Genomic DNA, 27689 nt, shown 5'->3' with positions numbered 1-27689 from the left:
CCCACGACTTAGGTAGCTGGGGACTCTGTCCTACAGGTTGCTGACAAATGAAGTTCCTACTTCAGATTAAGAAGTTATGTACTCACCATAACGTTCCATCTGAGTAGGTATCTTCATTTGTCTGCAACCACCCCACCCCCTTCCCCCTGACCGATATGATCGTTCTTGTGTTATTAGCATATTTTCCCATTGGGACACCTTTTATCTGCTGTGCTATGGGGCAAACTTGATCTGGGGTCAGTTAGGGCAGGCAGGGGATTATGGGTAAGGGGTAGGAGCTAGGAGCTCGGATCTATGCTATGATAGAAGTTGCCGGCTCGGATCCGAGATCGGATCCGTATACCACAGGTTGCAGACAAATGAAGATACCTACTCCGATGGAACGTTATGGTGAGTACATAACTTCTTATTCATTACAGTCTGATCTGACATACAACCCAGGCATATGCATTTCAATATTTAAATAAACTAACACATTTTGGTTTTGATATACGGATTATCTCAATTTATTGTCAAATGCATTTTATTTTTCTATTCAAAACCTTTCACTACAAAATGTATTTGGATTTGGGGTTCACCTTAGAGGAACCAACAAGTACTGTGATAATTTGGATATGCAATTTTTTTTTTCTGTTGAAGTCTTTGCTTATAAAGTAACAGTGCTTTTATAGATTTGAGAAATGTGCTGCAGTTTTGCCAATGCCATCAGTTAATTTACTTGCAAAATATGTAAATGAATTGAGTTTAGTTAACTTTATATTAAGTGTTATTACCTTGCTATTTTATTTTCTGTTATCTTGTAAAAGGAAATGTATGTGGAATGTTTATGGGAAATAATCTGGATATCTGGTTAAGTTAGGTCATGTGCTTATGAACATCATTTAATTTTTTTTTCTGTTGTGGTGGACAGATATGCATTGAAAAAGCCTTTTCTTGTGAAGCTGCAGTCTGCAGAGTGCTTTTTCCAATAAAGCAGTTCAATCATTTTTTAAATTGGTGCTATTTTTGTTGGATTGGAAGAGAAAGAGAGAGAGAGAATCCCTGTATTTAAAAATAAGAGATTCACTACATGGACATGCTAATTTCATCCAGAATAGTACAATATTTTAAACTTTATAAAAACTCAAATTTTACCTCACCATTTTGACATAAACCCTCCATCTCATTTACATTTGGCATTCATAAATGTACATACAGCAATTAAAAGCAAACATCAACAATCTAATAGTATGGTGTCAAATGGGATCACTGGGGTGCTGTGATAAGCATTGCTGTCCTACATCTGTTGACTTGATTAATTCTTGATTGGGGTGCATTTTGTGTTGAGTTTGCTTGTCCTTCCTGTGTCTGTGTAAGAATTTTCAGGGTGATTTGTTTTTTCACCACATCCCAAAATGTGCTGCAAGATGAACCGGAGATCTTCTAAAGTGCCAGTAAGTATGATGCAGTGTTTGAGTGAATGTGTATATAAGTTGATCCTGAGAGAGATCAGCAATCTGTCCAGGAATGGCCTTTGTGTTCATTGCTTGCCAAGACAGGCTCTGCCTTTCTCCCAACTTTAAACAGGATAAATTGTATATCACATAAAGAATAAACGACTGAATTTAACACATGTAAAGCAATGCAAATATAAAATACTGATGAGCTCCCAGATCTTTAATCCCCTTTCATCCAGATTGTCACCACAAGTTCATTTTAGATTGCTTATTAAACATGTGCAAAAACAGAATAATTCTTCTAAATCCATTTATCCAGAAGCCTCAGTTGGTAGTCATGCTGAGAGCTGATGTTCCCCTAAATATATCCATTTATCTCACATGTTCTCAAGTGATCTCAGGGAATGCAACTTAGTATGTTCTCAAGTGATCTCAGGGAATGTAACTTAGTATGGATTATCAAAGTAAAGAAAAGAGTGAATGACTGGTTTCCCCTGGATGAGATATGGCAGGATGAGATATGGCATGCTAAAAATGAAGTTTCTTCAAAGATGACTGTACCTGTAACTTTTGACCCTTTAACCTTCTTTGATTAAATAGCTACATAAAATAAGTTTAGTTTGTGAATGTCATGAAAGCCTTATTTGGGCTAAAATAAGCAGTCTAAAGAGACTTAATGCCCCTACTATTTTTAATGAATTAGCAGAGCATAAGGTGTGAAAATGTGCCTAGCTGCTGATCCTCTAATATTCATAGTAAAGGTATGGCGCAGCATTACTACATCTAACCTCACCTTTGATTGCATATTGAATGACAAGTCTTGCAGAAAGCTAAAATACTCCCCCCAGCAGCACTCCATTTGAGCAGCATTAAGGTTTACCAGTAGTACAAACGCAAAAACTTCCTCTGTCAAACTTGCTGTGTTGCAAAATTGTAATAGTACAGCTGGGCAAAAGTCATTTCATTAAACTGACTTTTATCAGGTCTAGTACATTAGATTTAGAGTTTTTCCAAGAACTGTGTTGTTAGTTTCTGACCTCAATAAATAAATATTCTCCTCAAACTGCATATTAAGTCCTGTCCTATAAAATCGTACAGTCTCAGAGGTAGTTATTTTGAAGTACAGGACTGCGGGGTACTGAACTGTGAATCCATTGGCATTGTCATTAATGGAAGAGATTTAGAATCAGGAGTTAATGGATACAGCTATTGAAATGTCTATACTATGTTGTGTTGACATGGCTTAAATGTTATTTAACAAACTGATACATACAGTAAACTTTTCCATAAACTGTCTATATCTAATATTAACCAAAAAAAGTCTGAAAATCTGAAACCCTTCCTTCAGTCTTCATCAGGCCAGCATTAAATCTAATTCTCAAGAACTGATTAATAGTTCTTTAGCTTTACCCACCAAACGTTATTGTTTCCACTAACATGCATGCTTTGTTATTTCTGCACAGTGTTTTGATTTAATTTTAATCTGCATCTTTCTGTATCCATCTGGGGGTGGCGTAAAAATGGTCCATATTGGATCATTGCTGTACCCAAGTTTACAAATTTAATTAGAATAAATAAATAAAAAAAAATGGATTAAAAAAAAACACTTTAATATGGATGCATGACCCTTGGGAAACAGGAGTGGCCTTAGGTCAACTGGTGCCCTAAGCAAAAAGGCTTCACGGCGCCCCTCCACCACACCACCCAGTGCTCCCATCCTAGTCTACCTACACCAAATAAATGCTGGAAAAGTGCCCCTACTAGAGCGGCGCCCTAGGCGGCTGCCTAGTTGGCCTATGCCTAAGGCCGGCTATGTTGGGAAAATTAGTGTTTATTTATTTTTTTGCTAAAAGCATTCAGGTAACTCACAGAGCAGATAATTTAGCTTCATGTCCTCATGTTATGATTCAACCTTTTAACCTTATCTTACAGTAAGAACACCATCCTACCTATTTAGATTTTTTTTTATTCCTTAAATACCACTTGGTATAGAACTATGCCTACAATAATGTTCTTTTTTTTTAATTAACAGCATCTTTTCAATTCAGTGTTTCCCCTTCATACAACAAGCACTTTATAGACTAGCTTCTTTCTTTCTTTGGACCAGAAGCATCATTTTTGTGAAACACTTTGTATTGGGGACTTGAATATGGGAAGTATAAATACTAAGTTAGATGATCCTAAAGCATAGCTGTATAATGATCCTCTCGGAGACATGCAGCTAAAACCAGTTGCTACCCCATCTCATTTCTTTTTAGAACTCTTCTAATGGATTATTAGGAACAAGACTGCAAAGGTGTACTCCTCTCTACAGAAGGGATAGCTGTTCAAGTTTAACATAGTTAAGTGAATACTGTGGCAAAGACTAGCTCCTTCTTGAAGTTATTTTAGTAGGTATTACCACGACATTCCCTTCACTGATCCACATTCCACTTCCATTGTCACTGTCCCCATTGTGTCATCCATCTTGGATGTTCTACTCCAGTGAGGTACTAAGAACAATTTTATAATCATAGCTGACTTAATTTAAACTTTCATAATAAACAGGAGCCATCGCTTAATTGGTTCCTCCAAGACTGGTAGCTGTTACAGGTACTGAAAGAATCTGTTCAATGTATTAGTACAGCTGGTAAGTATTTACTACTTGTTTTTTTTTTTACAAGTAGGCCCAATCCTGTAATTAACTTAATATCCTTTCCTGTTTCATCTCTAGCTATAAATTTGATACATGCCTCATCTTAACATGGAGGATGGCAGCTAAAGCAAAGTTTTGGATATGATATATGTCTCCATCAGTCTTCTTAACACCATCTGTGTGGATTCCCAGATTAAATATCACTTCCATTCCCCAAAAGGCTCAGTGGAGGACATTAAAAGCAGATGGACAGGGAGTTCAAGCAGTTTAACCCATTGGATAACACTGTGTCCTCATGGAAAAGATTGGCCTTAGATACTGACTTACTTTTCCCTTCACAACTTGTGCAAAAAGTTTGTACAGTAGCATAGTGCCCTTTTCCTTTATTAAAGACATCATTATCTGATTGCCAGTCCACTGGCTATTTAGAAACAAATCAATTTGCTGGGGCTTTTGGGGACATGAAAATTTCTCAAACCTGCTTTGATACTATGACTCTTCTTGATTCTTCTAACTGGGTTTTCAGTTTCTAGTGGAATTTTCACCCTATTCTACTTAGCATTAGCCTCCCATCCTGTCACTTTCAACATTGTGACCAGTAAGTGTACTGTTACTTCTTTGTCATTCCAAAAGGTAACTCTCAGACGGGGATATCTCTTCTTTATCAACTGCTAGACCTTTCGCCCATGGATCCTAACAGCTGCATCCATGACTTTTAACAATATATAGCTCTGCCTAATTGCTATGCTGTTACACGCTGTCATTATTTCCTTTATTTATGGTCTCAGGCCTGATATTTGGAAAAAGACCGCAGTTATCCCTGTTGCCAAAATTACCAGTTCTAAAAGTCTTGCTGATTATTGACTCATTTTCTTTTTCCTTTGATAATTTAGGTTCTGGCTATATCAGTGACTATGTGAGTGGACTGTTGTCATCAACATGGCATTAGAGCTGGGCATAGCAATATGATGGCTAGATTTTACTGATAGCATCCTTATTGCAGTTGATAAAGGGATGCTCATTAATGAGCTGGGTGTTACAGATTTTAATGTGAATTCTTTATGTAACAAGATTTTCATTTGGCTCTTGTCACTTCATAAAAGATTATCTGGAATGTAAGATTGTTTGAGCAAAAATTAGTTCCTGTTATGTGCCACCTAATCTCGTAGTCCAAGAGTTGCACAAGACTCTTATTTGAGACCTTTATTATCTTTCTTTTATCAGTCACCCTATGCTTCCCTACCTAGACTATTTCTCCAGGACAGCACCACTGTAGTTTTAAAGTTCTCCACTCCCCCTGATACTGTACAGAACCTTTTAAGAAATTACCTAATTACCTGCAGCCAGGTTCTCAAGCAATACCTCTACCATTTGTAAGACAGAGACACAAGCAATGTCCTGGAAGACTGTCAACAGATAGAAAAAAGGGTGTTTATGTAGAATATTGTAACTTGGCAGTGCATTAGTGCAGGTCTCAGGATGTTATGATTGCAGTGTAGTTTGACAGTTGTTAGAGTTTCTGGTTAATCTCAAAAGAATCTGGGACAAATCTAGGAGTAAGAGACATGAACAGTTTAAAACTACTAATACTATTAATTTCAGTTAAAAGTAAAATTAGTCTATAAATCTAATTATTGTCATTATTAAGTGTAATAAGTTACAAGTTTAAGCAGGGATTAAGAGGGACAGTTGAGAGGAATGTAAAAGAGCACACTCCTAGAAATGCAGACTACTTTGGGGGGGGTGTGGCCAAGATGAGCACAGAGTAGCAGCTTTTCTTATCAGCTCTGCTTTTAACAAAACTTTATTGACAGGAAATATTGATATAAACTTCCCTAATAGTTTTTTTTATTTTAATTAATTCTTTAAAATATATATTAGGGTGGAATATAAAAAATTTCAAGTGGATTTTAAGTTTTCCTGTCAAAGTTATACTTGGAAGTACTACAGTAAAAGAACAGGATGAGCTTCACTAAATCTTCTCATCAAGAGACAACTATAAAAAAAGAACTACAGTCATTACTAACTACTATTCAGGAACTAAGTGTCAAGATAGACAAAATGGATATAAAAATTGACAATTTCAAAGAAAAGTGTTCTCACCAAATGGACATTCTACATGAAGATTTATTGCAACAGAGGAAGCATATTTCAGGAATGGAAACTGCATTAAGTGATATGGATAACAGACTTCAGGAGAGTGAACATAATGTTGAGTTCCTGTTGAAGCAAAATTCTCTTCTTCAGACAATGGTTGATGACCTTGAGAACAGGTCCCGTAGGAATAATGTGAGAATTTTTGGCTTACCGGATAATATAGAGAGAAATAATATGAAAATATTTTTATCTTCCTGGTTGCTTGACATACTTGAACTGCCGGAGGCTCTTTCATATGGTATTGAAAGAGCCCATAGATCAATGGTGACATCTAAAAACACCAAGAGTAATTATACTAAATCTGTTATTGTAAAGTTCCTATCAGCCCATGATAAGGAAATGGTACTAAAGACTGCGTGGGTAAAATCCCCAATCAAACTGAGGGACAATATTATACGCTTTGATGATGACTATTCTTCTTCAGTATTATCAAAAAGGAAAATTTTCTTGCCTTTAGTCAGAGAACTAAAAAAGAATAAAATAAAATCCCATTTGCTTTTTCCTGCAAGACTGAAAATATTTTATCAAGATGGTTTTAAAATTTTTGACGACCTAGACAATGCAATAACTTATATAAAATCTAATAACATACTGGAAAAAGTAGATGAAATGGAGTGAGTCAGTCCTAGTCTTAAAAGGAATGCTGAGAACAACACTCGGAAAACATTTGACCCTAAAAAAAATCAAAAGATGAATCATAATTACATATTTGCACTTGATTCACTCAGTTGGGGAAATGAAACCGGACATCCAGGTCAGCTTTTGGTATTATATTTAATACAATGTAAATTGGTTAACTAAATAGTTGTCTATTTTGTTTTGTAGAATAGTCGTTTGTTGTTTTTTTTTTCATTTGTACTATTTGTTTAAGATTAATTATCTTAATGTTTATTGGTTTGATTCCCATGGATGCAGTGATTCTCCTGTCTTGGATATCTATGCTTCCAGACGTCTTGTAGTGGTGCTTATCATTAGGGGGCGTATTTGTTAGTCTTGATTTTGGTTTTTGTAGTGGTTGGAAAACTTTTATTTAGTTATAATTGCTGTATTTGTATTTTAGTTGATTTATGGTTAATTGTTTAATAAAGGAATCTTGTATGATGGCCTGATGTATAGTTGAAGAATTGCTGCGCTAGTGATGGTACTTCTGACCCGGGATGTGAGTGGCAGTGTGGCTGGAGTAATGGTAAGGCTTTGTTGTCGATTCCGAGTTGGTGTGTTTATTTGGTGAATCTGGTTTGGTGCTCTAGCACTGTAGAGACATGTGTGTTTGTGTTAATTGTATGTTTTGGTGCCTGTGTGCTTTGGTCGGAGATTAACCAGAGAGTCTGGTTGATAGTGTGGTGAAGCTTTGCTTGATAGCTGTCATTGCTTCGTGTTGGGTATGCGAGGTTTTTTTTTTTTCTTTCTCATCTCTCTCGGTATAGAGAGAGTCTCGAGACATTGCCTTGTATGTAGTTAAGTAATGTTTTGCTTACTATTTCCCGCCGGAACTTTGAAAGCTTTATCTTCATGATGAGCTCGAGACTGTGATATCCATCGCGGCTGGAAAGCTCGGAGCTTTCTTAAAACGTCATCATGAAGGCGTCCGAAGTAAATTGATGATCTGATCCTCACTGGGAAGCTACTGAATCAAATTTGTTTCTTCATACAGCATACGGAAAGAAGATATAACTAGATTACTACTTTCAACTTTTTGTAAGACATTATATGCAATAATCTCTTAAATAAATAGGGATTATACTACGCATGTAGCCTAAATACTTTTTCTGATCATCATAGGTATTCTTGAGCCTTATGTATTTATAAATGAATAGTATTCTCATAAAATATTTGCTTTATGTATGACAAGGGTGCCAATATCTTTGAGAAATACTAGTTGTGATTTGTGCATTTTTGGAATATTTAATAACGCTACATGCTGTTTATATACTTGTGTTACATGTATATTTTTTATAACTATTGACTTGCTGAGAAAATATTCATGAAGCATTTATCAAAATGTTAAATGTATAGACGTATATAATAGGTTATCTCAGTTATTTTATGAATGCATTTGTGTAATAGGCTGATAGGGATGTACCACATAGGCAGCAATAATATTGCAAGGACAGGTGCATTTAAAATAGTTCTGTTTATCATTAGAAAATGTGAAATTTTCATCTTTTGTTTTGTTAATGAAATAGCTTTTCAAAATTCAAAGATAGTATAAGCTATAACTGAATAATAAAAAGCTCATTATAATTTAAATAAGGCTTTTATATAGTATACAGGAGCTATTTAAGTGCCTTACTTTGAACTAATATGACCTTTTCACTAGTTTTCAGTATGGTGATGGACCCTTTGAGGTAACTCAAATTAATGCAATGAATGGAAGATCAGACTTTTAAGGTTTATTAGTCACTCTTCTATGAGACTGCACTGGGGTGTTTTGGTTATAAGAAAACTAGCAGGATGTTGTTGGTTTTACTTTTTGATGAGTAATCACTATATTTGGTTTCTGGCAAAGAAATGCAGTGTTCATTTCTTTCAGAACAATCAGTATGTTAGTTGATTGTTAGTAAAATCACTTTTATTAACATCTTATTTATTAGCTGCCAATGTTAGTGGTTATTGAAGGCCCTTAGGTGATTCATTTACAACTATGTCCTAGTTAGCTGATCACCTGTGGCAGTACTATATATCACACTTCAGCCTTTATTAGCCATATTTCGATAATAAAATAATGCCATAGTCTCTTTTTAAGGTTCTTATCAAATGTGATTACTTTAAACAGAAGAGTGAACTAATAGATCATAGTAGTTCTTAATAATCTACTAACTATTGTAAGAAAATTCTGTACTTTATTCCTAAGCTGTAGCTGTCATCAATTTACTAATTGACACAGCATTATATCTATACATTTGGTTCATACAAAAAATTGTTTGTTATTGATGAGAAGCCTTATTTTTATAGTTATGACTATAGACATTTAGGCAGGTGCTGATTGGATGCTGCTTTTGATAGGAGGTCGATTCGAGTGACTGATGTCATTCGAGTTGGGAGTTTTAAACTCCAGAGGGATTCGGGTTGGTTATTTTGTTTCATGTTTATGTTATAAATATTTTCTAATAACCTTTCAGACGTTCATATATTATGTAGTAGGAATCAACCTTAATTTTAAGAATATGATACTCTTACACTGTTTGTTCTAATGATCATAATAGTATTCCTATTAGATATATTCTTGTGTATTTCTTAGATCAGTAGGTTTATATTTACATCATTTAATTTTCAATGACTGCACTAAAAGGTACATCAGTTAACATTAATGGTTTAAATAATCCTAATAAAAGGAGGAATTTAACTAGATATCTTAAGTTACATAAATCCCAGTTAGTATTTTTACAAGAAAGTCACTTAATAACAGAGGATATATTCAGACTTGAATCTAAAACATATAAAATTTTAGTAAGTTCTGAACATACTAAGAAAGAGAGGAGTAGCTATCCTATGGAACAGCATAATTCCTTTTCCTAAAATAATAGATACATACAAGGATAATAAAGGAATGTTTTGTGCAGTCACCATAGAAATAAACAGTAAACTTTTCACATTGATTAAGATATATTGGATCCCAGGGATAGGGATAAACACAGTGAAACAACATCTAGATCAAATTATACTATTCTCTAAAGGGAACATTAGTTTGGCAGGAGATTTCAATTGTATTCTAGATTACAAAGACTCTAGTACTAATGGGAAGAGAAGAATATCTACATCATCTAAATTATTAAAAGACTTTTCAGATACTTATTTTTTGAAAGATATAAATTATTTTGCAGATACTACTTTGTTTTACACCTTTTTTTCTCAGTCATGTCATACTCGAGGATAGAGTTTTTATTTCTAATAATTTAAGATTCCTTAAATCAGCAGGGATTTCATGTCCTTTATCAGATCATAATTCTATAATTTTTGAAGTGGTAGTCAATCCAAATTTTAATATTTATATAAAAAGGAGCCCAGCTTATATCACAAAATTAAAGGATTTTAATGATTTCATTTCTACAGAAGTACAGAAGTTTTTAGAACTTAACGATACTAATGATATATCAGAAATTTACATATGGGATGCCCTAAAAGCTTATCTATATGGTAGGATATTGAATTGGTACAACAAAAAAAGAAAGGTTGGGATAAAGAGCTGCAAGATATACAATGTAAATTAGACACTTTAAAACTTAGTAATATGGGTGATAAAGATATATCAGATAAAAGAAAAATAAATATTTTAAATAAATATCTAGAAATATTAAAACATAAAACTATGATCAATATAGAAAAATTCAAGTTTATAAATTTCTCTTCTAACCCTAAATCCTTAAAAATTCTTGCTAATAAAATGAAAAGATTAAATAGATTTAATCATATTAATGAAGTATTCTCCCCTAAAAAAGGAAAAATGGTATCGGAAATTCATAATATATTAACTGAATTTAGAGAGTTTTTTATAAACATCAACCAAACAACTACTGAAATTAACTCTAAAGAAATAAAAACATTTATTAATAAATACACTAAAACAAGACTTTCAGAGGAACAAGGGATTTCTATTGATAAATATCTTTCAAAGAACTTCAAACTCACCTTACCAAATTAAAGCAAAATAAAGCACCAGGTAATGATGGCATCATTCCTGAAATTTACAAATTACTACCTATAAATGCTCTAAAATTGCTTTATAAAGTATTTAATCTTGTTCAGGACAAAAACATAATTCCACCTTCTTGGAAATGCACTTTTATTTCTCCTATTTTAAAATCTAACAAAGATCCCTCTAAGTATACCTCATATAGACCCATGTCCCTATTAAACATCGATTACAAATTATTTATGTCCATTTATGCAGAAAGGCTTAAAACACTTTTACCCAAATTAGTTGATAGTGATCAAACGAGGTTTATAATGAAGAGAACTTCATATGATAACATTAAAAGAATATTAACTTTAATTGATTCGGTGAAAAATCTTAAAACATATTTAACCCTAGTTAGTTTAGATATAAATTGCGCTTTCGACTCAGTTACATGAGAATATTTGTTCACTCTATTAAAGGAATTAAATTTCTCCAATAATTTTATCAATCTTATCACTCTGTTATATAAAGGTAGCCAAGCTTATGTTAAAATTGGTACTAGTATATCTCAAAATATACCAATAATAAAAGGTACTAAGCAAGGGTGTCCTTTATCCCCTCTTTTATTTTCATTAGTTATGGAACCATGGGCAAATTTAATAAGACATGATACAGACATTAAAGGATACAAGTTAAACCCCACTATATCATCTACAATACAAATGTTTGCAGATGACATATTGATTACTGTTGGGAGTAGAAGGGAATCTATACAAACCTTTTTTTAAAAACATGGAATATTTTCAAAAACATACCGGCCTTACTTTTAATAATAATAAAACACAAATTATTTTAACAGGTTCAAAAAAATACAATATACCTGACGAATATAATGAATATATAGCTCAGTCTCAACAAATAGCATATTTAGGTATAATTATTACTAACAATATTAAAGATACCATTCAAATAAATTATAATAAAAGTCTGTTACAGATAGAAAATGTAATAAATAAATGGAACAAATTACCCTTTTCTATGGATGATAAACTTTTAATAATAAAGATTATCTTTCTCCCCAAAATCTTATATATAATTCAATCTTTATCTATACCTCCTTCTTACCAAATAATTAAAAAAATTTAAAGTAAAGTAAAATCCACTGCTCAGCAAGCAAACGCTGTAGTTCCGTGAGGTAGATATAATGTAAGTCACAAAGGAAGTGGAGTACAGCAGAAGTAAGAACAAAACTCCAAATTTAATTCCAAGAATGTGCACTTATAACATACGGATGAGCGCTTTCACCATTACAGCTTCTTCAGATCCTTGTATAAAAGTCACAGTTGACCTCCCCTTATATAAGCAGTTCAATTAATCAATTAAAACAATTTAAACAATTCAAAGCAATGCTGGAGAATTTAAAGAACTCTCCCATATATAAACATGTTAATGTAAAGTAAGACAAAAATATATAAAACTTGCATAGTGACCTAAAAACATGTAAATAAACATTCTGATAAGTTAATATTGATAAAATACATAATCAAGAACATATACAAATAAATGATAGTTCATTTTATGTGCCCGCGCTGTCTCAGCTTAGGTTTTATAGAAGCTCTATCATTCAACCCATGCCCCCTATCAGCTTTCAAACGAATGATCCAGTCAGTCTCCTTAGATTCAGTAAGATTCATAGTATTACCACCCCTCTTATTGACAACAATTATCTCTAGGACCCGGAACAAGAAAGTATGATCATTGTCAGATAAGGTGGTTGCACCATTGTTTGAGAACTTGCTAGATTGTGTGCTAGCGTATGAAAGAAAACTTTTACAGCAGAAAAAACACAAAGCCACCAGGGATATTAATGATTTTAAATTGGGCAATGTATTCTTATGGCCCAGAGCAGGGCAGGATTCCTCTACAACGTCTCAGATGCATAGGGATCCTTCTACCCCCATGCCTCCTAGGAAAGTAAAGGAATCTACACACTTTAATTTTATCAATGATGTTACAAGTAATAGTGTAACAAACGACATGAATGTGGGTGTTGAATTGAATGGACATAACAGCATTACTCCTGTGGAGATGGACTCTGCCTAAGTTTGTACTGGGGGGGGGGTCACCATCAGTAATGATGCAAGTATTTTGGAAGAAATACCACCTGTCGCTGGGACTACCACAGACAATTGCAAGGACTCTGTGGATGTTATTCATATTGTACATCCCAGTACACGTACTAGAAACAACTTATATCCTGAAGTACATGTGGTAAGAATAGACCTGTTTCTACAAAAGAAGGATCAGAGCCTGTTGTTAAACCTAAGAAAACTACTACTTTGACTGATTCCAGCAAGCTCTCAAGTTTGGATTTGACTTTTCCTCTGTCAGTGCGCATGGAGAAAGGTCCTCGCAGACCTCACTCCATGAGCAGGGGCAGACAGAAGAGGAAATTATCAGGGGATTTTATGCCCCATCAGACTTTAAAGAGAATGTGGAACAAGCGTTAATCTATAATTTGTCCCACATTACTTTAACAGATGATTATACCAGTTTATTAAACAAAGGTTTGAATTTTATTCCTAAAAGCCAAAGCAAATTGACTGATACAATGGTGGACTTAAAACTTTTTTGTAGGAATGTAATGCTTAGATTCATTTATAATGATTCTGAGAAAGAATCAGCACAGAGCAGGAAGTTTGCTTTTAAGAATTTAAGTGATTTTGTACCAACTCACCACCCATTAGTTGAAGCATTCCTTAAGTTAACAGAGGAGGAATTGTATAGTTACTATAATACTCAACTGGGACCCCAAAAACAGAAGAGGTGGGATAACTTGAGCTTTCGGGAACGTCAGTGTCTGAGGAAATTGCAGAATGATCCTACCATTATAATTAGACCAGCTGATAAAGGTGGGAAAGTTGTAGTATTGGATATGTCATTTTATACGGAGGCTATGTCCTCCATGTTATAGGACAGGTTCTATGAACCTACTTCCATGGAACAGGTTCACTCTGTTGTCAGATATATTCATGACACGCTTTATGATATTCTTAGAAGTAATTTAATAAATAAGGAGCTATATGGATACCTTATGATTTATACACCCACTATACCGATTATACAAGGTCTCCCCAAAGTACACAAAAATATGAAGAACCCACCCATGAGACCCATAGTTTCTGGCCGTGGATGGGTAACTGAACACCTTTCAGTTTTTGAGGAGAAACATCTGAGATGTGTATTGAATAACAATGTTACAGTCTTGAAGGATTCCAAGCAATTTTTGATTGATCTGTATGAATGTATTGGACACCATGATAGAATCTCTAGTTGTACTTTTGTGACTTTTGACATTCAATCCCTATTTACTGTAATACCTAATGATATAGGACTTGATTATGTGTTAAATTATCTGAAAGCACACAGTACTTACACTGCAGTATTGATAGACCTCATAGTTCATTTTTAGAACTGGTCTTGGAGAACAACTTATTCATGTTCCAAGACCAGATCTATAAACAGCGTGATGGCGTAGCTATGGGCACTCCATGTGCAAATAGCTACGCCAACATGTTCCTTGCATATTGGGAGGAACATGTTTTATTTAAGAATGCACTTTTCTGTGAACATGTGGTGTTCTACAGAAGGTTTGTTGATGACCTTTTTGTTCTTTGGAATGGAACATCAGAACAGCTGGAATCAATGCTATCCATTATGAATGATTTAACTACATTCCTTACTTTTACCATGAACTGTTCCACACATAGAATTGATTTTTTAGACCTATATATTGAGAGATTAACAGATGATATGATAAATACGGGGGTCTATCGCAAGGCATATTACTGCAATTCCTTGTTATTAAGGTCTAGTATGCACCCACAATTTGTTTTTAAGAATAGAATGAAAGGACAAGCCATTAGAGCCTCGAGATTGAACCCCACTGAACAGGGATTTCTCTCAGAATTAGACAATCTGAGAAATAGATTACTGACCCGGGGATACAAGGATAATGAGATTATACCATACATGGAGGAAGCATACACGTCACGCACCACTTCAGGTGCACCATACTTTGGACCCAGGGTCCAAGATCAAACCGTTGGAGATCATATGTTAAATAGATCTATTACATTTTCTACTCTGTATACTTCTGATCAATATCAGTTAAAGGAAATTATTAGCAAACATTGGGGTATTCTCCTGGTTGATGATGACTTGAAACGCATTGTGGGGGAGACACCAAGTTTCCTATTTCGGAATAAGAGCAACCTAAAGCGATTGCTTTGTCACCCCAGACATGATAGGATTATGAAGAACACTGGTCACACTAAACCCTGTGGTCACTGCAACTTCTGTTCATTTATTGATAGCAGTGAGGTGTTTATACACCCGGATTTACACACCATTTTCTCCATCAAGGCAGATGCAGATTGTATGACACCTAATGTGGTGTATTTAGCTACTTATCAGGCATGCCCGAGTTTCTATGTTGGTAAAACTAACCGGCCGTTAAGGGATAGAATGAGAGAGCATATTTACCACATGAGAAAGGGCACTTTACACAATGTCTTAGCAAAACATATAACCACCAATGACAATGATCATACTTTCTTGTTCCGGGTCCTAGAGATAATTGTTGTGAATAAGAGGGGTGGTAATACTATGAATCTTACTGAATCTACTGACTGAATCATTTGTTTGAAAGCTGATAGGGGGCATGGGTTGAATGATAGGGCTTCTATAAAACCTAAGCTGAGACAACGCAGGCACATAAAATGAGCTATCATTTATTTGTATATGTTCTTGATTATGTATTTTATCAATATTAACTTATCAGAATGTTTATTTACATGTTTTTAGGTCACTATGCAAGTTTTATATATTTTTGTCTTACTTTACATTAACATGTTTATATATAGGAGAGTTCTTTAAATTCTCCAGCATTGCTTTTAATTGTTTAAATTGTTTTAATTGATTAATTGAGCTGCTTATATAAGGGGAGGTCTACTGTGACTTTTATACAAGGATCTGAAGAAGCTGTAATGGTGAAAGCGCTCATCCGTATGTTATAAGTGCACATTCTTGGAATTAAATTTGGAGTTTTGTTCTTACTTCTGCTGTACTCAGCTTCCTTTGTGAAATAAAAAATTTAATTCAATGATTCAGAAATTTTTGTGATTCCCAAATAAGCCAAAGATTGCATTAACATACCATATGTATAATTGGAATAATGGGGGTATAGCCTTACCAAATTTAGAAATGTATTCAATTTCATCAGTATTCAGTACAATCTCTCATTTCATTGATGTGGAATATACTGCTAAGTGGAAAGAGTTTATAGAGGTATTGTCACAAAATACCAAAGATAGAAGCAGTTCCAATAAGCTAAATATAATTAATAATCCATTTATTTGGAGGTTAAAAGATTATATTTCTGAATTTTCTTCTCTGAGTTTTAACTCTTAAGTGTATAGTTTTTCTTTTAAAATCATTTAAAAAATGTTATATTTAAATATAATATATATAAGGATTGGCTTTTTTTACTCTTCCCTATAGCCTACACGCAGATCTATTTTCTCTTCAGATTATACAAAAATGTCTATATTTCAGCAAAAGCATTTAACATTTTGGCACCAAATGATAAATAATGAGATGAAATCCAATAGTTTACTCTTGGAAGAGTATAAACTTGATTTTTGTTTATGGTTAGAGCTTCAAGAAGCTAGACAATATATATTAAATAAATTGGATTCTATGTCTCCTATAATTAGGAAAAAAATTCCCAAGCTAATACAATACATTATTTTATCGGTTTTGCATAAATCTCCTGCTGATAACAAGTTATCAAACATTTATAGGGCAATTAAGTGTGATTTAGATACACATTCAGGTAATTATTGGAAATATTTTCCTTTAATAATAATCCCCCTTCTGAGAAAGACAAATTTAATATTTTACAATCAGCAAGTATGACGACTACTTCTTTAAAATGGAAATTATTCACATGGAGATTTTTAAATAGATCATTTATTACTCCTCATAAGTATATTTTCTAAAAAGAATATAACATGTTGAAGATGTAATATTGAATTGAATGCTGACTGGTCATATGTTTTATAATTGCATATATTTAAGAAAATTTTGGGATGATATCAATAATTTGTTGCAAACAATTTTTACTGATAATTTCTTTATATCTAAATCACTTGTTTAATATAATAGTTCTGTTCCTGATTGTGTAAAAGAGAATAAGTACCATTTGGTTTGGTCTATACTATCTATAGCTAAAAAAACAATTACTAAGAATTGGAAATCTAGTACAGCACCTACATTTTTGGAATTTAAAAATATACTCCTTGAAATGTGTAATTTGGAAATGTTAACTATTAAATCTAGATCATCTAGGAATACTACATTATTTAATTCATGGAATATCATCTATGAACTTCTAGAAAAATAGTTTATTAATTTATGTAAATAGATGATTTTTATTAATCCTACAGCTAAATTAAGAAAAATTTTTTTGCATGATGAACGTCTTTGTACATAGTTTAGTTACATTGGCTTATATATTAGAAGGTTTGTTTTTTTAATTTCTTGTTTTTTAACTTTAAAGAAAATATGTTATAATTTCATGGAAATATTTGTTCATTTTATTAATTATTTAATAAAATTCTTTGAAAAAAAAAAAGAAATGCAGACTACTTGCCCTTCGCAGAAATGTAACCACAAAGAGAAAACAATGTCAGCACTGCCCTTTGCAAACTCTATTGAGAAAGTATAGTGAAATAGGCTTTGAGATTAATAACTTCCTTACCTCTGCAGCAGTGTTGTTGAACTGGGTCCTGGCACAATATAATTCAATGGACTTCACACAAGCAACAAATGCAAAAGCAGTTTCTTTTTTAACTCAGGTGTTGCTGAACGCTGGTGTGTCACCCAAAATGTCATGGCGTGTCTCCTTTGACACTCATTTCATAGGTTCGCCATCACTGATCTAGTACAAGGAGTCTAAGTAGAAATTTACAGCTAGCCTGCATGGTACTCCTATACACAGTATTTTTAGACTTTGAACATCTTGGTGAACTAGCTTATATTTTAAGGTTAGGGGTCGCCACAGCGGAACTCCAGTCCGCTAATGATTGGCATTAGATTTTTACGTGCCGAGTTGCCAGTTCTGATGCACAACACAGGTCTCCACACAGAAGATTCTCTAGCTGAGAATCGAACAGGACAACGTTGTACTGTGAGGTGACAACGCTACCGCCGCACCACCACCACAGTTTATATATATATATATATATATATATATATATATATATATATGTATGTATGTATATATATATATATATATATATATATTATACAATATACACACACGCACACACACATATACTTAAATAATGTGTCTGCATTGTAATCATGCCACTATCTGCTATTGTGGAAATGTATAAATTTATATTGAGCTTTTATTTGTGCTATATATTCTAAAATGAACAGTAAGAATTATTTGCTGTAACTCTTTTGTTTTTGCTTCAGGCTTGTATGTGGCTGAAAATGGTTCTGTTTGGACAATCAGCTTAATGGTTAACAAAAGAGTAAATACAGTAGTTCTTTTAAATAGAAGACATGGCTTTTTTTAAAAGTGTGCTGTTTAGAGTTCTGACTTCTATTACAAATGCCAGTTAATTCAGTCTGTTGCAGTTTAAGATACTGAAGGTGCAGATTAATGCCACATATAGCAGCATGGTTTTACCCAGTATGTTGATGTATTAATTTTTCATATCTTTTTTTAAAAGAGCTTTATTAAATCATCATATTTTAATTTGCAGCATGAGGTCATGTGTATTATAGGAAAGAAACTAAACCAGAATAACAGTTTCCATTATTACCGTCATGTAACCAACAAAGCATTAGTTTAAGGGTGTGCACACTTTTGCAACCAGCTTATTTTACATTTTTTTCTTTTTATATTTTTCCCCTAACTGATTTGTTTGTTTTTCAATCGAATTGTACAGGTTATAGGTCACATTAAAGGTGGGAAAAGTTTTGAAATGATTTATTGTGGTCTCATTTTTTTTATATCACAAAAAAATGGCATTTTAACAGGGGTGTGTACACTTTTTTATATGTACTGTACCTCTTTTTCCCATCACATCTCCAACATTTGCAATCTACCTCATTAAAAATTCTCTATTGGCCACTTAGAGTATAAAAATACCTGTGGAAATGCTTTTATGCATAACTCCTAAACATTTTGAGGTAACCATTTTAATTGCTGAGACACAGAATGCTGAGTCCCAGAATGTAGAAACTAAATCACTGAACGTCTGGCTTTACATACCAAGTCAGAAATTGCCACTTCATGGCACTTCACTTCCATTTCTCTGAGGTGTGTTTATCTTAGAGTTAGTATATATATGTAAGTTTGGTGTGCGTGTGTTGTGCAGGGAGCAGGGGGGATTGTCCCTTCAAAAAACAAGTTTAAAGGAGAATAGTGATGATCAATATTAGCTCTTCTGCTGTATTTCTAGTCTTTTTCCCACCATTTTGAGAATTGGCATTATGAGTCCTAACATTTTTTTTTTATTTTAGATTTGTTTACTGGTAAAGTCCGACTGGACACAGATCCATTTTCAGCGATGGCCCAGCTAGAAAAGCTCCAATAACAATACATACAAGAAAATTACATACAAGAAAAAGTAGCATACATAAAGAAATGCTGCATCCATATAAACATACACTAAAGTATAGATTAACAAATTCTTAAAGGAGACAATTAGTAAAGTACATAGGTTAACATTATTCAGGATTACAACACCAAGAACTATATACTTTTTTTTTAATGGTAATGTATATCTGAGTAAGATATTCGGTTGAGGTGACAGGTAGTGTTTGCCTGTAATTATAAACACTTGTAGTATTTTAGTAAAGTAATATCAGCTGATTATTGAACTTTACAAGGAAAAAGAAATCAGGGGACCGTTAGTAGAATCACCGCAACAGGGTAATGGTAAGAATTAACCCGGGGAGTAGCACGAGCAAAGCCAACTGTTTAAAAAGTGGGTTTTCAGGAGTTTTTTTAGATTGAATAGTAGAGGTAGTAGAGGTTATTTGGCTTGGTAGTGAGTTCCAGGTTCTGGCAATAGTGCAGGCAAAGAGAGATTTACCAGTAGCATTTTTATATTTGATGACATTTATGAGGTTTTGGCAAGTAGATCTTAAGGCTCTAGTGGGAATGTGGGGATGAATTAGATACTGGAGTGCCAGGTTTTTTTCAGGAAGGTAGTAGAGTTTGTGTGCTATTGAGAGTTGCTTGAGTAGGAGTATTTGAGGCAACTCATGCCAGTTGAACTACTTAAGGGCTAGAAAGGGGTGAGATCTGTATGAGGTTTCAGTAGCAAACTTAGCAATCTTGTTATTAACAAGATTCAGTTTTGTTTAGATCACTTTGGCAGAGATTAGTAAGGATGGGGGAGGCATAGAGAAGGATGGATAAGAGATGAGTCCTTGAAATAGTAGCTTTGGAATATTTTGTGATAAATTGTTTGTTCCTATAGAGGAGTCCTAGCTTTTTGTTTACTTTCTTGATGGTTTGTGCTATATGGATGTCAGTTTTCAGGTTGTCTATTTCTACACCTAGCAGTTTAGTGTGTGCGGTTGGAGTGATTTGAATGTTATCTTTGGAGTAAATGGTAAAATTATTGTTAAGAGGAAGAGCTTGACCAGGACTGAAAAGTATTGGTTAAGTTTTTTTTGGGATTAAGAATAAGTTTGATGTTAGTGAACCATGTTTTGGCTAGAGTAAAATTATTTTGGGTTAGGGTTAGCAGTTCATTTAAGGTGGGGCGGCACATATAAGGGTGGTGTCATCTGAATATTGCACTACTGATGCCGTGAGTGAGGAAGAAGAGATATGGCTTGTAAATAGTAAGAACAATAGTGGGCCTAGGATGGACCCTTGAGGGACTCCTATGGATACTGGTAGCAGGGGGGACAGCTGGTCATGCCATAGGACTGCTTGCTGACGGCCAGATAATTAGCTACTGAACCATGCTATAGAGGAGGAGCTTAAGTTTAGGGCAGATAGAGTTTCAAGAAGAATACTGTGGTTTACCATGTCAAAGGCTTTTGATAAGTCTAAGAATATGGAAGATACAAATAGTCCCTTGTTTCTGTGGTGGTTAACTATATTGGTAAATGATAGTAGTGCTGTGGTGGTGCTGTGGGAAGGTCTAAAGCCATGCTGAGTTTTGGAGAGTAAGTTGTTTTTTAGGAGGTACTGCAGTAGTTGAGAATGAACAACTCTTTCTTATATTTTGGATAAAGGTGATAGGAGTGGGATTGGGTGATAGTTGGTGAGCTCTAAGGAGTTGCCTCCTTTGTGCAGTGGAATAATATGTGATGTTTTCCACAAGGTGGGAACTTTGTATGCTAGTGACCCATTTCTGAGAATGGACATGGAATAGGCTATAGCCTCTGCTGATATCTGAAAATCTGCTGGTAGGTTGTCAGCTGCTAGTGTGGAATGTTTGAGTTTCTTAAGGAGTTTAGAAATTACTTTAGTGGGTACAGGGTGCAGGGAAAAGCCGGAGGTATTGTTTTGTGTATTAGGGTGGGTTGGAGTAGCTGCTGGTATAGGGGTACTAGTACTATTTTGAGCATTGGCAAGGGTTTGAACTGTTTTGGTACAAAATTTGTTAAATTATGGCGGAATGTTGTCATGGTTGTGTGGTAGCACCAGGGTTGGGGTAGTAGCTTTTCCTGGGTGGAGTATACCATTTATTGTGGCCCAAAATGTTTCAGGGTTATGGGTGTGTTTTTCTTGCATGTTTTTATAGTAGTTAGTTTTGTCAAGTTTAATTTGTTTTTTTGGCTTTGTTGCAGAGTTCTAGATAGATTTGTCTCAGATTAGTGGTTTTGTTTTTATGATATTAAAACCAGGCCTTGTCCTTCTCTTTCATTGTAGTTTTAGTATCTTTAGTTAGCCATGTGGCATAGTTGGTTTTTATTTTTATAGTTTGGGAGAGAGTATGATAATTTAAGATTTTTAGGAACGTATAGTTAAAGTACTGTACAGCTTCGTCTAGAGAGTTGTTTTAGGGGAGTCCAGTCACAGCATTTCGGTGCATTGATGAAGTCAGTAGTTATAAAGATCTTTTTATTGCGTACTACTCTGAGGTTGGGTTGGCTTTTGTATTGGGGTCTGTTCCTAATTAGGCAGGTTGGTTGATGGTCACTTAGACTATCAGGAAGACAGCCAGATTGCAATGCTAGAGTGGGGTCAGATAACAGAATCCAGTCTAAGATGTATTCTTGTTTCGATGTTTTGTCTGTTCTAGTTGGGGTAGATATAATTTGGGTAAATCTATGGAGGTTAATGTGGGTAGATGGAGTGCGGCTAGAGCAGTTAAGCCAGTCAATATTAAAGTCACCTAATAGTATGGTTTCTTGTGGCAGGGAGTTTGAGATCCAGTTTAGCAGGCTTTCCATTATAGTGATGTTATTGCCTGGTGGTATATAGCCACCTGCAATAATTATATGTTTGTTGGAGTTTAGTTTTAGTTTGGCAAGGATTCGTTCTACATCTTTGACTTCTTGTGTGTTGTAATCAAATTGTTCTATGGTGAGATGATTTTGGAATAATATTGCTACACCACCTCCCTTTTTCTCTAATCTATCTCTGCGTATAATATTATAGCCTGGGGCTGTAATTTCATTATTGTGGTGTTCTAATTTAAGCCATGTTTCATTTAGCACAGCTATATCTGGTTTATATTGAGCTAGTAGGGGTGAATGTCCTGAATTTTGTTAAGTATATTTCTTGCTTTTATGTTTAACATTTCATTAGAGAGCCATGTTCTCTGCTTTGCTGCATACTTGGGACCGTTATGTATTGTTTCTATTTTCTATTTTCTTTACCCAATCTTTTCTAACCTCCTCTGATTGATTCTTAGTTACTATGCAGTATTTTATATGCCAGCATCAAAATGAACAAGTTTAACACTATCTGTTCTAAACGCAACTAAAAATTCTACCAGAACTGTTTTTTCACTTACTGTATGCTGATATTTTATCAGTCCCTGACAGGGAGGGCTATCTCTTACATGCAGTTCAAACTCCTGCTTAACCTTGTCTTACTCTATTATCTTTACCTCCTGTTTTATTTTCTTCCAATGCTTTGGTTCCTTGCTAGATTCTTCCATTAAATTCCAGCCCCTTGTGATTAATTTATATACCCCTACTTACAAATATTCCTGTGTATAAAATCATCTATCTAGTCCTATATTAGTTCTTAGAATAGTTTCTGCTACTTTATGAATACAATAGCCTGTACGATTATTGTTCTGCTTGAAGGCTTGCATCCAAAATCCTGCTCTGTTCCTCTCTTGAACCCCCCTTCTTGTTTCATCATTATCCTTTTCCACTTTGATTTATAGCCATCTTCTTGAATTATACATATATGTATATATATATATATATATATATATATATATATATGTATGAGCTTTAACTATGTAGATTTAAAGCATCTCTTCAAGATGGGTAATCCTAATCCATCTTGTTCTATGGGGCGAATTAGCTTATCCCACCTAAACTATTGCCACCTTCTCCTCCTACCAAATAAATTTATGAACCCCTTTAATAATTGTCATTTAGATTAAATGGTCTAAAACATTTTTACTGCTTGTACCTTACTACCCACTTCCATGACCAACAGCTTCCAGTTTCTTAATTGTTGTAGTATTTTCTCTGTTAATTTCTCAACCTCATTTTCCTCTAAACTTAACATCTCAGGCTGAACAAGTCAGTCAAGAAAACAAAGTTCTGGATGGTAACACTGAAGTCCATTCTTCCCTTTCTGGGGCAGGACAGTTGGATGTGCTCTGTCGATCTCCAGAATGCTTACTATCATATAAAAATGGACAGATGGTCAAGGAGATTTCTACGCTTCGAGCTGGGAGCCAGTCAGTATCAGTTCAGAGCTCTGCCCTTTGGTCTCACCACAGCCCCCAGGGTGTTTGCCAAATGCATGGCAGTAGTTGTGGCTCACCTGAGGAGTCAAGGATTCTGGGTGTTTCTATATCTAGATGACTGGCTCCTTACTGCCACCACCGAGCATCAACTAATCAGGGCAAGGGAATACACAATCCGCTCTTGTTCTCAACTTGGGATTGTTGCCTTGTCAATATATTATCTTTATAGGGGCAGATTTAGACAAAAGGCCCATGATAGCAAAGCTTCCTCAAGAAAGAGTATTAACGATCTGTCGCCAAGTTGTCATACTGTTCACACAAAAGAGGATTCAAGCAAGATTTGTCCTCAAGGTACTGGGTTCTATGGTGGCGGCAATCAGTCTGGTCCTTATGGCTCACTTCCACATGAGAATTCTTCAGTGGCTTCTATTTGCACAATGGTCATTCCAGGGTTTACCCATGTCACATCAGATTCTGATCACGGAATCCTGCAAAAGGGATTTTGAGTGGTGACTTCACTCCCCTATGGTGACAATAGGCAGGCCATTTCTACCCCCCCAACCTGTAGCCACAGTGACCAGGGACGCTTCCCAGATAGGATGGGGGGGGGCATTATCTGGGACAGACTGTTCAAGGGACTTGGCAGGAACATGAGTACCACTTGCACATCAATGTCCTGGAGATGAGAGCAGTGCTCCTGGCATTGCAAGCACTTCAGGACTCTCTACCTACAGGGACTATAGCAATTCAAATGGTCAACATGTCGGTAGTATGGTACATCAACAAACAGGGTGGAACCTGGTCTTACCCCTTGTGTCGAGAGGCTCTACGAGATTGGCAATGGGGGATGTCTTCCCAACGCTTTCTGGTTGCAACGCACATCCCGGGGAAATCCTACTTAATAGCGGACAAGCTCAGCCAAGCTATCTTGATGCCCAATGAGTGGTCCCTGAAGCAGGAAGTTGCGGACTTGATTTTTCACAGATGGGGCCAGTCATGCTGCGATCTGTTTGCCACCCCCCTCAACAACAAATGCAGCAGCTACTTTGCTCTGGTCCTACCACCGGGACAGTCACCCAGGGATGCACTTGTTTAAGATTGTCCCCCAGGACTGCTGTATGCCTTTCAACCTTTTACCCTGATCCCCAAGGTTTTTTTAGAAAGCACAGTCATTGGGTTGCAAGTTAGTCCTCATTGCCCCTTGCTGGCCTCATCAGATATGGTTCCCATTCCTTTGGCCTCACCTGCAAGGGGAGCCTTGGATCCTGGACCCAGTGGCAGATCTTTTGAGACATCAGTCAGGGGCTCTCCATCCTTCCATTCAAACTCTTAAGCTCACTGCTTGGTTTCTCCACTTCCGGTCTTTGCCAGGCTTCTCGAGGTTTCCCCAGCAGTTCAGCACATTTTGATTTCCTCCCATAAGCCCACTACTAGGAGACTTTATGCTAGTAAATGGAAGAGGTTCTCTTGTTGGGCAGGCAAAAATCAGGTTAATCACTTTACTGCTCCCATTTCAAAGATTCTTGAATTTCTCACTGAAACATTTGACCAAGGAGCAGCTGGAGCCACTATACGAGTTCAGTTAGTTGCCATTTCAAATTTCCGTATGAGAGAAATAGGTTCCAGTATCATGTCCCATAGGTTATGCAAGACTTTCCTAAGAGGTACTACCCTGTTAAGACCTCTGATAAGAGAACCTCTTCCCAACTGGAACCTAAATTTAGTTTTAGACGCTCTGATTCTTTCTCCCTTCGAACCTTCTGCTTAAATTTCTGACTTGGAAGACCCTTTTCTTGGTTGCAATTACCTCAGCTAGAAGGGCCTCAAAATTATAGGCCTTATCTATTCATCCCCCTTACTTGAGTTTCCATAAAGATCGTGTTTCTCTCAGAACCAACCCCTCTTTCTTACCCAAAGTATGTTCCAAATACACTGCACCACTACGAATAAAAGTCAAAAGATACTGAAAAATAACCACGATCCTCCCAGAAGGTCAGCAAAGAACTCTGCACCACGATTAAAACACTTTTAATAGCAAACACGTCAAAACACTCCAAATAAATGCTGTTGCAGAATATTGCGTTTTTGTCCTCTCAGCACATAGGACTTCATCAGATGATAATAAGCATACATTAATTATTGCTTTATATATTAATCAAATTTTCAAAATCGACCTATCATGAACAATGCATTTTATACTTAACAAATCAGGCTATTAAGGCTCATGAATATTAAAACCTACCAATTAAAACATTTATTTGTTAATAACGTAAAACGTTATTTTCACTATTAATGTTAATGTTCAAACCAAACGTTTTTTGTTCAGTCCATGTTGGTTAGATATCTTAAAAAATCAATAAATACACATATTTATATAATAAATAAAAAACAAATAAATAAATAAATAAATCCATGTAACAACCCATTCTATTTATTTTAAACTTCATCCCACAATGTAATACTGCCACCTTCTGGTAAAATTGTTAATACCAAGGGAATTAAATTTCTGCTGCTCTTAATTTTAATACTGGAGCTAAAGAAAGATGTTCATTCAATCCTGGAATTTTTGTGGCGTCCAATTTAATTTGCCACCATAGCTCCTTGTATTCAAGCCACTCCTCCCATAAACCTCCTCTTAATTCCCTTTTAACTTGTTCTAATACAAAGAATAAAAATTTTCCTCCTTCACATTCTCTAGTATGTTTAAATAACGCATTGGTCTCTTTTTCTTTTGAAATTTCATAATTATGTTCATAAATTCTCCTCCTCAGAACTCGCTCCGTCTTACCAATGTAAAATGAACTGCATTTGTTACACAAAGCTAAATATATAACTCCCCTTGTTTCACAATTATAGTAGCCTTTACTTTTAATAATTTTCCCCCTACTCTCTATCTTTATCTCATTCATGTTAATCATAAATGGACATTGATTACAATGGCCACATTTGAAACTTCCTATCTTTCTTTGTCCATCAGTTAGGCCTTTAGTGTGCTCTGTACTGATACATTTACTATTAGATTCTAACATCTTTTTTATATTCCTTGAATTTTTGTATACTACTTTTGGAGACATTTTGTTTATGTTTTCTATGTCCGTTAAGGTTGAAAATTTGGCCCATTCCTTCCTAAATAATTCATTAATCTTAATATTGGAGATATTATACTCCATAACCAAACTTTGTTCATATTTAATGTCATTTTTTACATGCTTTGAGGTCTCATTATTCATAGCATTATCCATCATAACACCCTTAATGGGTTGAAATTTGGTTGCTCTACCCTTTTCTACCTCATTTCTTATGATTCTAACAAATTCATTAGGATAACCCCTTTCTTGAAACATTTTTTCAAGTATATTACATTCAATCACAAAATCGTTGTTGGAACTAGTCATCCGACTACCCCTCACAAATTGTCCCTTGACAATATTCCTTTTACAATGTGAGGGGTGTGCACTATCAAAATGGAGAAAGGAGTTACAATAAGTTTCCTTCCTATAAATTTTCATTTCAAAATCTTGGTTATTCTTATATATTTCTACGTCCAAATAACACAGACTATCATTTGACGTAGTGTAAGTGAATTGCAAAAAACTAGTAGTGTTACTGATGTAGTCAAAAAAAGCTTTGAATTTATCCAACCCACCTGTCCAAAAAATGACAATATCGTCCAAAAATTGACGATATAAAGACCAACAGTCTTTATATTCTGAGTCCAATACACAGTCCTCCTCTCATTTTGCTAGTACCAAATTGGCATACGTAGGTGCACAAGCTGCACCCATTGATATGCCTTTCGCTTGTTGGTAATATTCTCCATTAAATACAAGGAAGTTGTATTTTAATACTGTGTCTATTAA

The 27689-nt window shown here is 35.0% G+C and overlaps 1 protein-coding gene across 1 annotated transcript in view; it reads left to right on the top strand.

Annotated features, from left to right (window-relative positions):
• The window catches only part of SHE (Src homology 2 domain containing E), a 1455638-nt gene that overhangs the window by 363928 nt on the left and 1064021 nt on the right, over positions 1 to 27689 (top strand). The gene's annotated exons all lie outside the window — the stretch shown is intronic.

This window comes from Protopterus annectens, chromosome 8.part0 (genome assembly GCF_019279795.1).
Source record: "Protopterus annectens isolate FY-2018-M chromosome 8.part0, PAN1.0, whole genome shotgun sequence".
NCBI lineage: Eukaryota > Metazoa > Chordata > Ceratodontiformes > Protopteridae > Protopterus > Protopterus annectens.
The sequence above is the reverse complement of the archived record's forward strand: the minus strand, read 5'-3'. Positions and strand labels throughout refer to the sequence as shown.